Source organism: Ambystoma mexicanum, chromosome 4q (genome assembly GCF_040938575.1).
Source record: "Ambystoma mexicanum isolate Mex_15411 chromosome 4q, UKY_AmexF1_1, whole genome shotgun sequence".
Taxonomy (NCBI): Eukaryota; Metazoa; Chordata; class Amphibia; order Caudata; family Ambystomatidae; genus Ambystoma; species Ambystoma mexicanum.
In genome coordinates, this window is record NC_090928.1 from 300,051,911 (window position 1) to 300,064,102 (window position 12,192).

Sequence of the window (12,192 nt, forward strand, 5' to 3'; positions counted from 1 at the left end):
ACCTCACTGAGCTCTTAAGCCGGGAGTTACGATCTTCGCGGGTGTTTCAGGGGGTATCTAGGTAACGGACAATAATGGCCCGGACCACCGAGCGGTTCAATGAGGGATGTGTTCTCTCAGGAGCCAGGGTGTCGATGGGTGTCCGCACAGTATGAGGGGGCATAGATGTTAGCTGGCAGCTATTAGTAAGTGCTAAAACCACGAAAGAGTTGGTTATTTATCAAATGCGAATAATCCCGCACGCAAATGCTCTCATGAAGTGAACAAGTATTTATCAAATGTGACCAATCTCACTCGCTAATGCCCCTCATGAAGTGAAAGAGTGTTTTTTATCAAATGTGACAAATCTCGCTCGCAAATGCTCCCATTGAGGTGAAAGACTTGTTTGTTTAGCAACTGTGAATAATCCTGCTTGCAAATGCCCTCTGATGAAGTGAAGGAGTCATTTATTTATCAAATGTGAATAAGCTTACTTGCAAAAGCTCCACATCCTGGTGTAACAGTTGGTTACTTACCAAATGTGAAGGATGATGGTCTGAGGTGCTCCCACCAAAGGGAAAACAGTTGTGTAGTTCTCCAATGACACTGATCATAAGTGTTCTGACTGTAATATTGGTTTATCCACCTTGCATGGTCCTGCCCACCCCTCCCTTCCAGCAACCACACTGGGGTTAAAGAGAACTTGAACTATTGGAGGAAATGATAGAATGAATCCTAAATGTCTGTGTATCAACTTTGTAAATGCCATATTAGTCAGGCATCCCGAGGAGCAGATCTGTTGGTCTATTACTGTTATACAAAAAAGGGGTTCTATTGTATCCAAATTACATAAGGCTGTATCTGCTTATTTAACCTGGTGCAAGCATGGGACGGCTAGCCACTAGGGCTGGGCTGTCAATAGGGAAAAGCCTAAACCATCCCCCCTGGGTTCATATTTCGCACATGTGTATGGTAAGGTGTAGTATCCCTGGCTCGGGACACTTACAGGTTGCTGCTCTCGACCTCCCCCCCCATCCCCCATGCCCCCCATCCCTAGGGAGAACCACCTTACACTCTTGGAGGCAGTGCTGAGATCCCATGGGGGAATTTACTTTATAGGAGGAACTCTGGTGTATTCTCCCCTGTTTACTGAACGGGGACCTGTGTAAAATATTAGTGGTTAAATACTTGAAAAAAACACAACAGAGAAGAAAAAAATCAACAAAGAGAAAACAAGAGAATGGAGCATGAATATGTGTTACACTGGGTCAAAGCTGAGGGGCTTAGCCCAGAGACCTGTTTTATAGTAGGCCAGGTACCGTTGCATATTACAACCGATGAAATCTTAGCCATGACTGGTGCCTTGGAGCCCATCATGGGTAGAGTAAAAAGTATAGGATGCATACCTGGTCAAGATACTAAATGTTAAATTCTATGTTATGGTGCAAGTTCTCTTACAGGTAAAACCTTGCCCACAGAGATCCAAGGTGGGGAACCTTTAATCACCTGCCCTGTCTGGAGGTTAGACTCATTGCCCAGGATTCCTCAGTGACCAGAAGCTTTCTCCTCCACTAAAGATGCTATAATCATTGCTGCGGCGGTGGCTGAAGCTGTTAAAGTAACTATGGAGCGACAATCCCTGTCACCCGTGCTCAGTGTACATGGAGCCTACACCCGCCTACGCCCCTTTTCTGGCAAACGACTGGTGCTTAAAGGAGAAGAAAGCTATGAAGTATGGGCCGACCTCACTCAGGTTATGCTCCATGACTGGAAAGTGTCAGACCAAGAAAAGAGGAGGTGGGTGATAGAGGCCTTACGAGGACCTGCATTACAGACGGTATAGTCCCTTTGCACACTAAGTCCTGACCAGACATCAATGCAAGTGATGGCTGCACTGGAAGGAGCGTTTGGCACCTGTGAACCAGGGGAGGACTTACTGATGAAGTTCCATGCCACTTCACTGAAGCAGGGGGAGAAGTTATCTGATTTTCTAATGAGGATTGAGCAGATATTGCGCTTGGCCCACCAGATAGGAGTAGAGACTTCCCAACTGAACCGTTGTCGTTTGAAGCAGTTACTTTGAGGGGCCAAAGAGGCTGCCATACCCATTTTGCAGTTGAGACTATGTGAGAAACTGGACACCCTGCTTTCCTATGACGATTTGCTAAGATCCGTAAGGGCACTGGAAGGAGAAACAGTTGATGTCAATGTCCAGAGCCATCCTGTTCAAGGTGTGAATCGAGTGCCCAACCCAGCCTTTTGCCCAACAGAGACAGATTGAAGAGTTGCAATGACTAGTGAAGGACTTGCAGACCAAGCTAATAAGAGAAAGTTTGACTGCTCATCCGCAGTGAGGCCGAGAGGCTTTTCCCTCATCACGTGAAAAGGAACACCAGACATTTCGACGAGCGCAAGAGCCTCGAGAGCATATTTCCTCCTCCTCTACTCCTTTGCCACCTTGGAGATTTTGCCATAGATGTGGAGATGACACACACTCCACCCATCTGTGTGACCAAGACCAGAACTTTGCCCGAGTAGTGGCCTGTTTTAATGCACTAAATCCGACTCCAGCCCGAACGTTGTCGGGAAATGCCTAGGAGAGTGTAGCGGAGGAGCAGCTAGAACCTCGACCACAGGAGTGAGCTCCACAGCCAACAAGTCCCACAGCTCTATCCAGACACGGCATTCTGAACTACCTACCACCAGGTACCACATCAAAGGGGAGTCCCACAGCTGAACATATCCGCCTAGTCCATGAGCTCTGCAACTCTAAGAAAGGGACACCAGTGACATGTCACAAACTGCGACCTCAAGCCACAAATGTTCCCTGAGGCATTCCTACTGGCCTCATTGGACCCAGGATGACCATCCCAGTAGATCTAGAAGGGCGAAGAACTACCGCGTTACTGGACAGTGGCTCCCAGGTCACCATTGTGTATGAGCCCTACTATTACTAATATATGTCCCACCTGCCTTTGGAGCCCCCAGGGTTAAATCTGATGGGAGTCGGAGATGTGACCTGCCGTTATCTGGGGTTACGTCAGAGTGAAGATCAACCTGAATCAGGATGTGGCTGGGGTGAACACAACCTTGTCCACACTGGCATTAGTATGCACCGCCAAGAACCAGAATCCAGAGGTTCCCCTGGTTATGGGCACCAACTCCGCCTTGTTTGGTACTCTTGATAGAATGTGTATGGAGATGGCGAGTCCCAAGTTTGCACACTTGTTGAAAATGCACCTTGCTTGCCAGCAGGCATATCTCAAGCAAAGCCAGGAGAAGGCGGACTAACCTGATTGGCCAATGGGAGACATAACCACCACCAACCACAGTCAACTAGACATACTGCCTGGTCAGACGGTAATGGTGCCAGGCCATGTACAACTGCAAGGAATCTACAGCTACAGGAGATTGGTGATGGAGGTGCCGGAAGAACTGCCGGGGGGGGGTCTGATGGTCCAGCTCGCATTAGTTATTGATACTGGGAAGAGGGTGACTAGAATTGGGTCCCTATCACTAATATCACTGAAAAAATTGTACACCTCCCAGGCGGGCTGACAATCGCCCAGCTTCACATTGCTGACTTGTGGCACAGGCTGCCGGAACCAGGGCCCTATACCCCCCTTTAGATAGAGGAATGATAACCTTTGAAGACTCCCCGTTGTCTGAACAGGAAAAAGATAGTTTATGAGACCAACCGACCCTGAGGGCTGATGTGTTTTCGACCTGTGACTGGGATTTGGGGGAGGCCAAAGGAGTGAAACACTGCATATGATTGAAGGATACCACCCCCTTTCGAGAAAGATCACAAAGGGCCTCATTACAACCCTGGCGTTGGACCATGGTGCTATTAGCACCATGGCGTTGCACCATGGTGCTATTAGCACCATGGTCCATGCCGGATTCCGCCATGGTGGATGGCGGATTTACCGCCCCATTCCAAGGTTGGCGGGGCGGTAAATCCCCATTCACCATGGCCCCTTCCCCATTCCCATTTTTGGCCCATAGGGCGCAATGGGAATGGGGAAGGCGCTAATTAAGTCACCGTAAATTACGGTGCCGTAATTAGCACCAAGGTCCCTTAGCGGGTTGGACTTTAACGCCTGCAAAAAGCAGGCGTTAAAGTGTGAATCGGGCGTTCAGTGTTTAACGGCGCTGCAGCCTTTTGCGGCGCTGTTAACCCCTTAACACCAGGGTTGTAATGAGGCCCAAAGACTAGCTCTGGCTGATTTGGAGGATGTTCGGCGTCATCTTGAATAGCTACTACAGGCTGGGGTTATCCAGGAGTCAAGAAGCCTGTATGCGACACCCATTGTGGTGGCCAGAAAAAGGAACAACGATGTACGTCCGTGCATTGACTACCGGTGACTGAACAGCAGGACGGTGCCCGATCAATAGTCTACCCCCAGAGAAGATGTGCCACTTCACTGTTTGATTGGGAGCAAGTGGTTCTCGGTCTTGGACCTAAGGAGTGGATATTACCAGATTCCTATGTTACCTCAGGATAAGGAGAAGACTGCCTTCATCTGCCCCTTGGGGTTTTACCAGTTCACTCGTATGCCTCGGGGTATATTAGGAGCACCTGCCACATTTCAATGCCTGATGGAGAAGAAAGGGATATGAAATTACTTGAGGTACTGGTCTACCTAGACAATGTGATTGTGTTTGGGAGGACCCTAGAAGAGCATCACCAACAGCTACTGAAAGTTTTAGACCGTCTACAACAGCAGGGGCTGAAAGTATCATTAGAAAAATGCCAGTTCTGCCCCACCAGTGTGAAGTACATTGGCCATGTGCTGTCCGCTGAATGAGTGAGAGTGGATCTTGCTAAGATGGAAGCCCTTGAGACTTGGCCCCGTCCGCAGAATCTGCAAGAAATTAGAAGCTTCTTGTGGTTCTGTAATTACTACCGCAGGTTCGTGCCCGGATTCGTCAACATAGCCCGACCACTCACTGAATTGACAAAGGGTTATCCGGCCCCAAGGAAAATGGAGGCTAATCATGGGATGCAGTCCACGACACAATACCATCCCAAGGACAGCTTTGGCCTGCGCTGGAGTGAGAAGTGTGAGCAAGCCTTTGCTCAGCTAAAAAAGACTATTATGGAGGCTCCCATCCTTGCATATGCTGAACCCCCCCAACTGCCCTACATTTTACATGTGGATGCCAGCTTGGATGGGCTGGGCGCAATACTCTATCAAGAACAACAAGGTACCACTCGGCCCGTGGCTTTTGCCAGTGGTCTGAGCTCATCTGAAATGCACTACCCCACCCACAAGCTGGAGTTCTTAGCCATGAAGTGGGCAGTATCCAAAAAATTGCATGACTATCTTTATGGAGCTACTTTCACAGTGAGGATGGACAACAATCCTCTGACCTACATCCTCAAATCCACCAAACTAGATAATGCTAGCCATCGCTGGTTGGCCGCACTGTCCACGTAGAACTTCCAGTTAGAATATCGCCCTGGAGTCAGTGACGTGGACGCAGATGCCTTGTCCCGAATACCCCCCGCTAACAACAGCTCAGAGTCCATTCCTTTTGAGATGGCCCCGGTGACCACGATGAAGGCCATTTGTCGAAGGGGAATGTGCCAGACAGCCAAGTCAGATCGCTTTATCGATTGCCTAGGGGGGGACAGAACAGGGGGTCCCTATGGGTTACTGCGATGCAACCAGCCTGACAGCCCCCGAACTGCTGCACATGAACTTGACGGAGCTGAGACAAAGACAATTGGAAGATCCTGAGATACCTGAAGTGCTGCAGAGCAAAGAGACTGGCATGACAGGGCCTCCAGACAGAAAAAACCTGCCAAATCATCATATATATCGCAAGGAATGGAAGTTGCTAGTGCTGAAGGGAGGAGTGCTTTATAAGGAGAGCCAAATCCAGGGTCGACTCATACACCGACTTGTGCTACCTCGCTCACTATGTACCTTGGCCCTGCATGCCCTCCATGACCATCATGCACATTTGGGAAGTGAATGGACACTAGAACTAGTACGCAGTCGATTTTACTGGCCATGCTTAGGCCCTGAAGTAGAGGAGTATTGCCACACCTGTGCAAGATGCGACGCTTGAAAAACCTTAAGCCACCCAGCTGCTGCACTACAAAATCTACAGAGCTCTGGACCCATGGACTTAGTTTGTGTGGATTTCCTGAGCCTTGAAATTGACAACAGTCGCATTCAGAACATTTTAGTAGTGACCAAACACTTTACCCGATATGTCCAGACCTATCCCACAAGGGATCAGAAAGCGACAAACATAGCAAAAGTACTCTGGGCCAAATTATATGTGCATTATGGCTGTCCGGCTTGGCTACACTCCAACCAAGGGCGAGACTTTGAATGCAAACTAATCAAAGAACTCATGCAGTTGATCGGGGTGAAGAAAATGAGAACATCCACCTACCATCCACAAGGGTATGCGTAAGCTGAACGATTCAATCAAGTATGCTGGGGACACTAAGCGCCAAGGAAAAGCTGAAGTGGAACCAACATGCGTCCACGCTAGTCCATGCCTATAACTGCACCAGGAATGATAGCACTGGGTTCACCCAGTATCAGGTGATGTTTGGACGGGATGCCAGGCTACAAATAGACTTGAGTTCTGGGACCTCCCTAATGGGACTGGTGCCGAAAATTACCGCAAGTATGTGAGAGACCTTCAGGATCAATTGTCAAAAGTTTTCGAGCTAGCGCAAGCCGCTGCCGAAACAAATGCACAGCAAAACAAGAGAAGGTATGATGATCGGGTCAGGTTCCACCACCTGCAACCTGGCGACAGAGTGCTCATCAAGAGTTTAGGAAAGAGAGGGCAAAACGGTATCAGGTAATATTTTCGCCAGCAAAAATATCGCCGTACATATGGTGGTCGGGAACGGGCATAGGCAATATTTTTGGTGGCGAAAATATTAGGTGCGGGGGTTGCGGAGGTGTCCCCAACACATAAAAAAATGATGCGGGGGTTGCGGGGGTGTCCCCCGCAGGGTCCATGTGTTATTTCCGCCGGAAAAATATGGCAATATTTTTGCATCGCGATATTTTTGCGGCGAAAATATCACATGGAACCGGCAAAACAAGCTGGGAGACTGATGGGAATCGCAACTATACCTGATCCAGAGACAGTTGACCGGGTTGCCAGTGTTCCGACTGAGAAAGGAAGGCACCCCGAGGGATGTGAAGATCCTCCACCAAAATCACCTCTTGCCCCTAGGGAATGATGTGGAAATGGATCTGACTGCTGGGGAAGCACCTCTTTCCACCAGTAAGAGGATCACCCGAACTCCAGCACCGGACACAATCCACGGGGAAGCCCTTCACCCCGCTAGACCAAATACTGTACAGTATGTGGCCTGCAACGCAAAAGGAGAAGAAGAATGTGGAGGATAAAGGGCCTCAAATCCCTGAGATAGCCCAAAAGTCCTCCAACACTCAGTCCAGGCTAATAGAAGAGGAAGAAGATAAGAATTCTGAAGGCTCAGACATGGCCTATTGGATTGGACGCAAGAGTTCAACTCCAGATCCCTTCACACCAACTGAGAACCAGAGAGAGATACCCACTGGTGGAGACATGGACATCTTCCCCACACCATCAGTGGATCAATTGCCAAGGTCCGGCTCTGTGACTGAGAATGGGCCGCCTGAGTCAATAGAACTTCCTGAGACTGCCTCTGAAGATCATTCAGAGGGACCTTGTGAACTGCGGTGATCTCAACGACAGGTCAGGCCGGTTAGGATGTAGAGCATCAAGATGCTCCGGGAGACCAATCGGAAGCCATCAGAAGAGGATTTCATGTGCCAGCTACTACTTGTACAGTGTTATCTATTAATATAATGTGTTATGCTCAACAATGGTGGAATGTACCGATGTTATGGAATGGGAAATGTCAAATGCTATTGTATGTACCTAGGGAGAAGGTAAATCCTTAGGGACAAGGGTTTTGAAGGACCGGTGGATGAGTGCAAACCCCCACATGCCAGCATGGGAGTTTCATTGTAATGTATGGAAGTTGAGCTTGCGTGCATAATATTAGTGTCAGAATGTACCAAAGTATTAACTGAAAAGGATACAATACTCAAAAGGATACAGGAGGTAGGGTCTTCCGGATCCCTGTTCACACGATTTGATAGTTGTGAAGTCAATTGAAGACCTTCCAAATGATACAACCCTCTGGCTGATAAAACAGGCAGAGCGATGGATCACTGGAAAGGGCGTGGGTAAGGTATAGAAAGCCAGCCTAGGACAAATTAAAGTATCATGAATAACTGCTCCAACCTGAGTATGATGAATTAGATAATGACAGGAATGTTCACACTGACCTTTAGTTTAGGGTAGAATAATCCAGAAGTCTCTTGATGGATTTGAATGAAGAACAAACGACAAGGAAGGGAAAATTAGTAAGGGAGACTTATCCCGAACGGAACGAGGCTCACGCTAGATACGGGTTGAATTCACCACAGGATAGCGTCCAAAAGTTCAGTTCAATGTCACCTTCCAATAATCCTTGAAAAGCTTCCTTCCCACTATAGGGATCAATCCTTCTGTTAATTCCACAGATGCAGGAGTTAGAAATAGCGTTCTTTTTAAGGAAAAACAAAGTACACGCGGTTATGAACAGCCGCGAAGAAAATAACGTTTGAAGACAACGTGCGCGTGTGGATTTTACACGCGGGCAGGATTCGCGCAGTCTGGGCCAGCCGCGTGTGAAGACAACGTGCGCGTGTGGATTTTACACGCGGGCAGGATTTACGCAGTCTTGGCCAGCCGCACTTGAAGACAGAGAGCGCGTGTGGATATTACACGCGGGCAGGATTCACGCAGTCTGGGCCAGCCGCGAGTGAAGACAACGTGCGCGTGTGGATTTTACACGCGGGCAGGATTTACGCAGCCATGGCCAGCCGCACTTGAAGACAGAGAGCGCGTGTGGATTTTACACGCGGGCAGGATTTACGCAGCCTTGGCCAGCCGCACTTGAAGACAGAGAGCGCGTGTGGATTTTACACGCGGGCAGGATTTACGCAGCCTTGGCCAGCCGCACTTGAAGACAGAGAGCGCGTGTGGATTTTACACGCGGGCAGGATTTACGCAGCCTTGGCCAGGCGCGCTTGAAGACAGAGAGCGCGTGTGGAATTACACGCGGGCGGTGTTCCCGCAGTCCGGACCAGCCACGCTTGAAGACAGAGAACGCGTGTGAATTATCACACGAAGGAATAGCTCCAGGAATCAGCGTGTGGCGGAACACACGCTATTGAAGGCCCAAAAGTAGCTGTAGAAATATGCCAGGATGCAGATCAGAGGTTCAGCTACACAACGCCAATAGATTCGATCAGAAGCAGCGAGTGAAGTTTCTACGCTGCTTAAATACGTAATACCGTAGTTCACGTGACGAAGCATATGTCACGTGAAGTTAGCGACGTGAAAAGTGCAAACGTCGTTTTCCCGGTAACGTATCGAATAACCTCCATTTGGAATAGAACGGTCTAGCTGTTCTACGAGCGTAGCGTCCAGCATGCATGACAGTGCCATCCCCCAAAGGGACAACCTCTCCCCTTCTTGTGTGAAAGCGCTTCAATAAAGCAGGAGCATGAATATTAGAAAGAGGTTCCCAGGACCTATCTTCGGGACCATAGCCCTTCCAATCCACCAGATAATATGGTCTACCAGAACGTAGTTTCATATCCAGTATGTCTTGTACCTCGTATTCATCTGAACCCCGCACAGAAATAGCAACAGGCCGTACAGGCAGTCTAGTAGCTTCAGAAAATGGCTTAATGAGTGACACGTGGAATACAGGATGCACTCGCCATCGTTGTGGCAAAGCCAGACGTACAGCAGCAGGATTAAGAACTTGGAGCACTACATACGGACCGATGTATTTAGGCAACAATTTCTTTTTGCCTGGAATTCTTAAGTTCTTAGTGGACAGCCAGACTTTCATACCAGCCTTATAGACAGGTGCGGGTACTCTATGAGCATCGGCATAGAACTTGTCACGTCGTTTAGCCTGCTCCAATTGCTGCTTCACCTTTCTCTGTAATCTCTTCAGATCACGAAAAGTACGGCCTGCGGCAGGCGTGTCCAAGGATAGACCGGAATCCAGAGGTATTGATCGGGGGTGTTGTCCATAGAGAGCATAGAACGGTGAAGTGTCTATGGCACTATGATAAGAGTTGTTATAGGCGAATTCAGCCGCCGGCAGTACCGTGAGCCAATCCGATTGGTATTGCAAACACAGACACCGCAGATATTGTTCCATAGTACAATTGACCCTTTCAGTCTGTCCGTCAGTTTGAGGATGATAAGCACTGGACATTCTATCATCAATCAGTAATGCAGATGTTAAAGCTCTCCAAAAGCGTGACGCAAACTGTGAGCCCCTGTCTGTAATGATTACTGATGGTAGACCAAAGAAACGAAATATATGTTGGATGAATAGTTCAGCCAGAACAGCAGCAGTTGGTAAACCAATACAGGGAATAAAAAGAGCCAATTTAGTGAAATAATCCACTACGACCCATATGGTATCATATCCCTGATTTGGGGGGAGTTCTACCACAAAGTCCATAGATATCATGTCCCATGGTTTGTTAGGGACAGGTAGGGACTGGAGTAAGCCCACTGGTTTACCAGGAGTATTTTTACATTGGATACATACAGAACAAGAAGATACATAGTTTATAACATCTTTTGCCATGGATGGCCACCAGCACCACCTTTTGAGCAGCTCCAGTGTTTTCTTCCGTCCAGGATGGGCTGCAATCAAGGAATCATGATTCCATTTGAGGGCTTTATTCCGCATTGAAGGAGTTGGTAGATAAAGTACTCCTTGTGTGAATGGTAAACCGTTATGTACGTCCAGATTCATATCCTGGACTACTTGTGGATGAATTTTTACCCACTCTTGTACTTCGTTTTTTAGGGATGGTTGAACCGAACAACTACATATTACATGATCTGCCAACAGCTGAATCTGTACTTGTTTTTCTTCCTGCGCCTCTTCACTCATACGGGACAAAGCGTCCGACTTAACATGTTCTCGGGCAGGACGATAGGTGACCTGGAAATCGTATTGTGCAAAAAAGACATGCCATCTGGCCTGACGGGCCGTAAGGCATTTCATGGATTTGAATGCTTGGAGATTTCTATGGTCAGAGTACACCAACACCTGTTGTTTGGCCCCAAGAAGATGATGACGCCATTCTCGGAAAGCATCTTTGATAGCCAGTAGTTCCCGCTCAGTGACGGTGTAGTTCCGTTCATATGAGGTGAGTTTGCGAGAGAAGAAAGCCACTGGGTGTTCCTCCTTGGTTTCTGTGCAAACTTGTGAGAGTACTGCACCAATAGCGACACTGGATGCATCCGCTTCAACGACAAACTGGCGATCAGGATCCGGATGTTGAAGCACGGGTGCAGTGGTAAATGCTTCCTTCAGCTTTTCGAATGCTGCTTGGGCATGTTGGTTCCAACAGAAAGGAATTTTAGAACTAGTTAAAGCCGTCAAAGGAGCTACTGTTTTGGAAAAGGAATGGATAAATCTGCGATAGAAATTCGCAAAGCCTAAGAAAGACTGTAGTGACTTGACATTATGCGGAATCGGCCAATTCAAGACGGCCTTTACCTTGGAACGACTCATTCGAGCACCTAGATTGGTAATGTCGTAACCAAGGAATTCCACTTCCTGTGAATGAAAGACACATTTTTCGGCTTTCACATAAAGATGGTTCTCCCTGAGTCTTTGTAGGACTGTAGAAACATGTCTGACGTGTTCCGATAAAGATGATGAGTAGATCAGAATGTCATCCAGATAGATAACCACAAATTGGTCCATTATGTCTCTGAATATATCATTCATGAAGAATTGAAATGTGGCGGGAGCATTGCACAGACCAAAAGGCCTCACCAAATATTCGTAAAGACCATACCGTGTCTTAAAAGCGGTCTTCCATTCGTCGCCTTCACGAATGCGAACCAAATTGTATGCACCTCGCAAGTCCAATTTGGTGAAATAACTGGAAGTGCCTAATTGATCCAATAGAACGTTTATTAGTGGTAAGGGGTATTGGTTTTTGATGGTGATATCATTAAGTGCCCTGTAATCAATGCAAGGTCTGAGATCTCCCTCTTTCTTAGGAACAAAGAATAGAGGAGATGCAGCAGGTGATTGTGAGGGCCGTATAAAGCCCATTGCTAGCGCTTTATCAATGTATT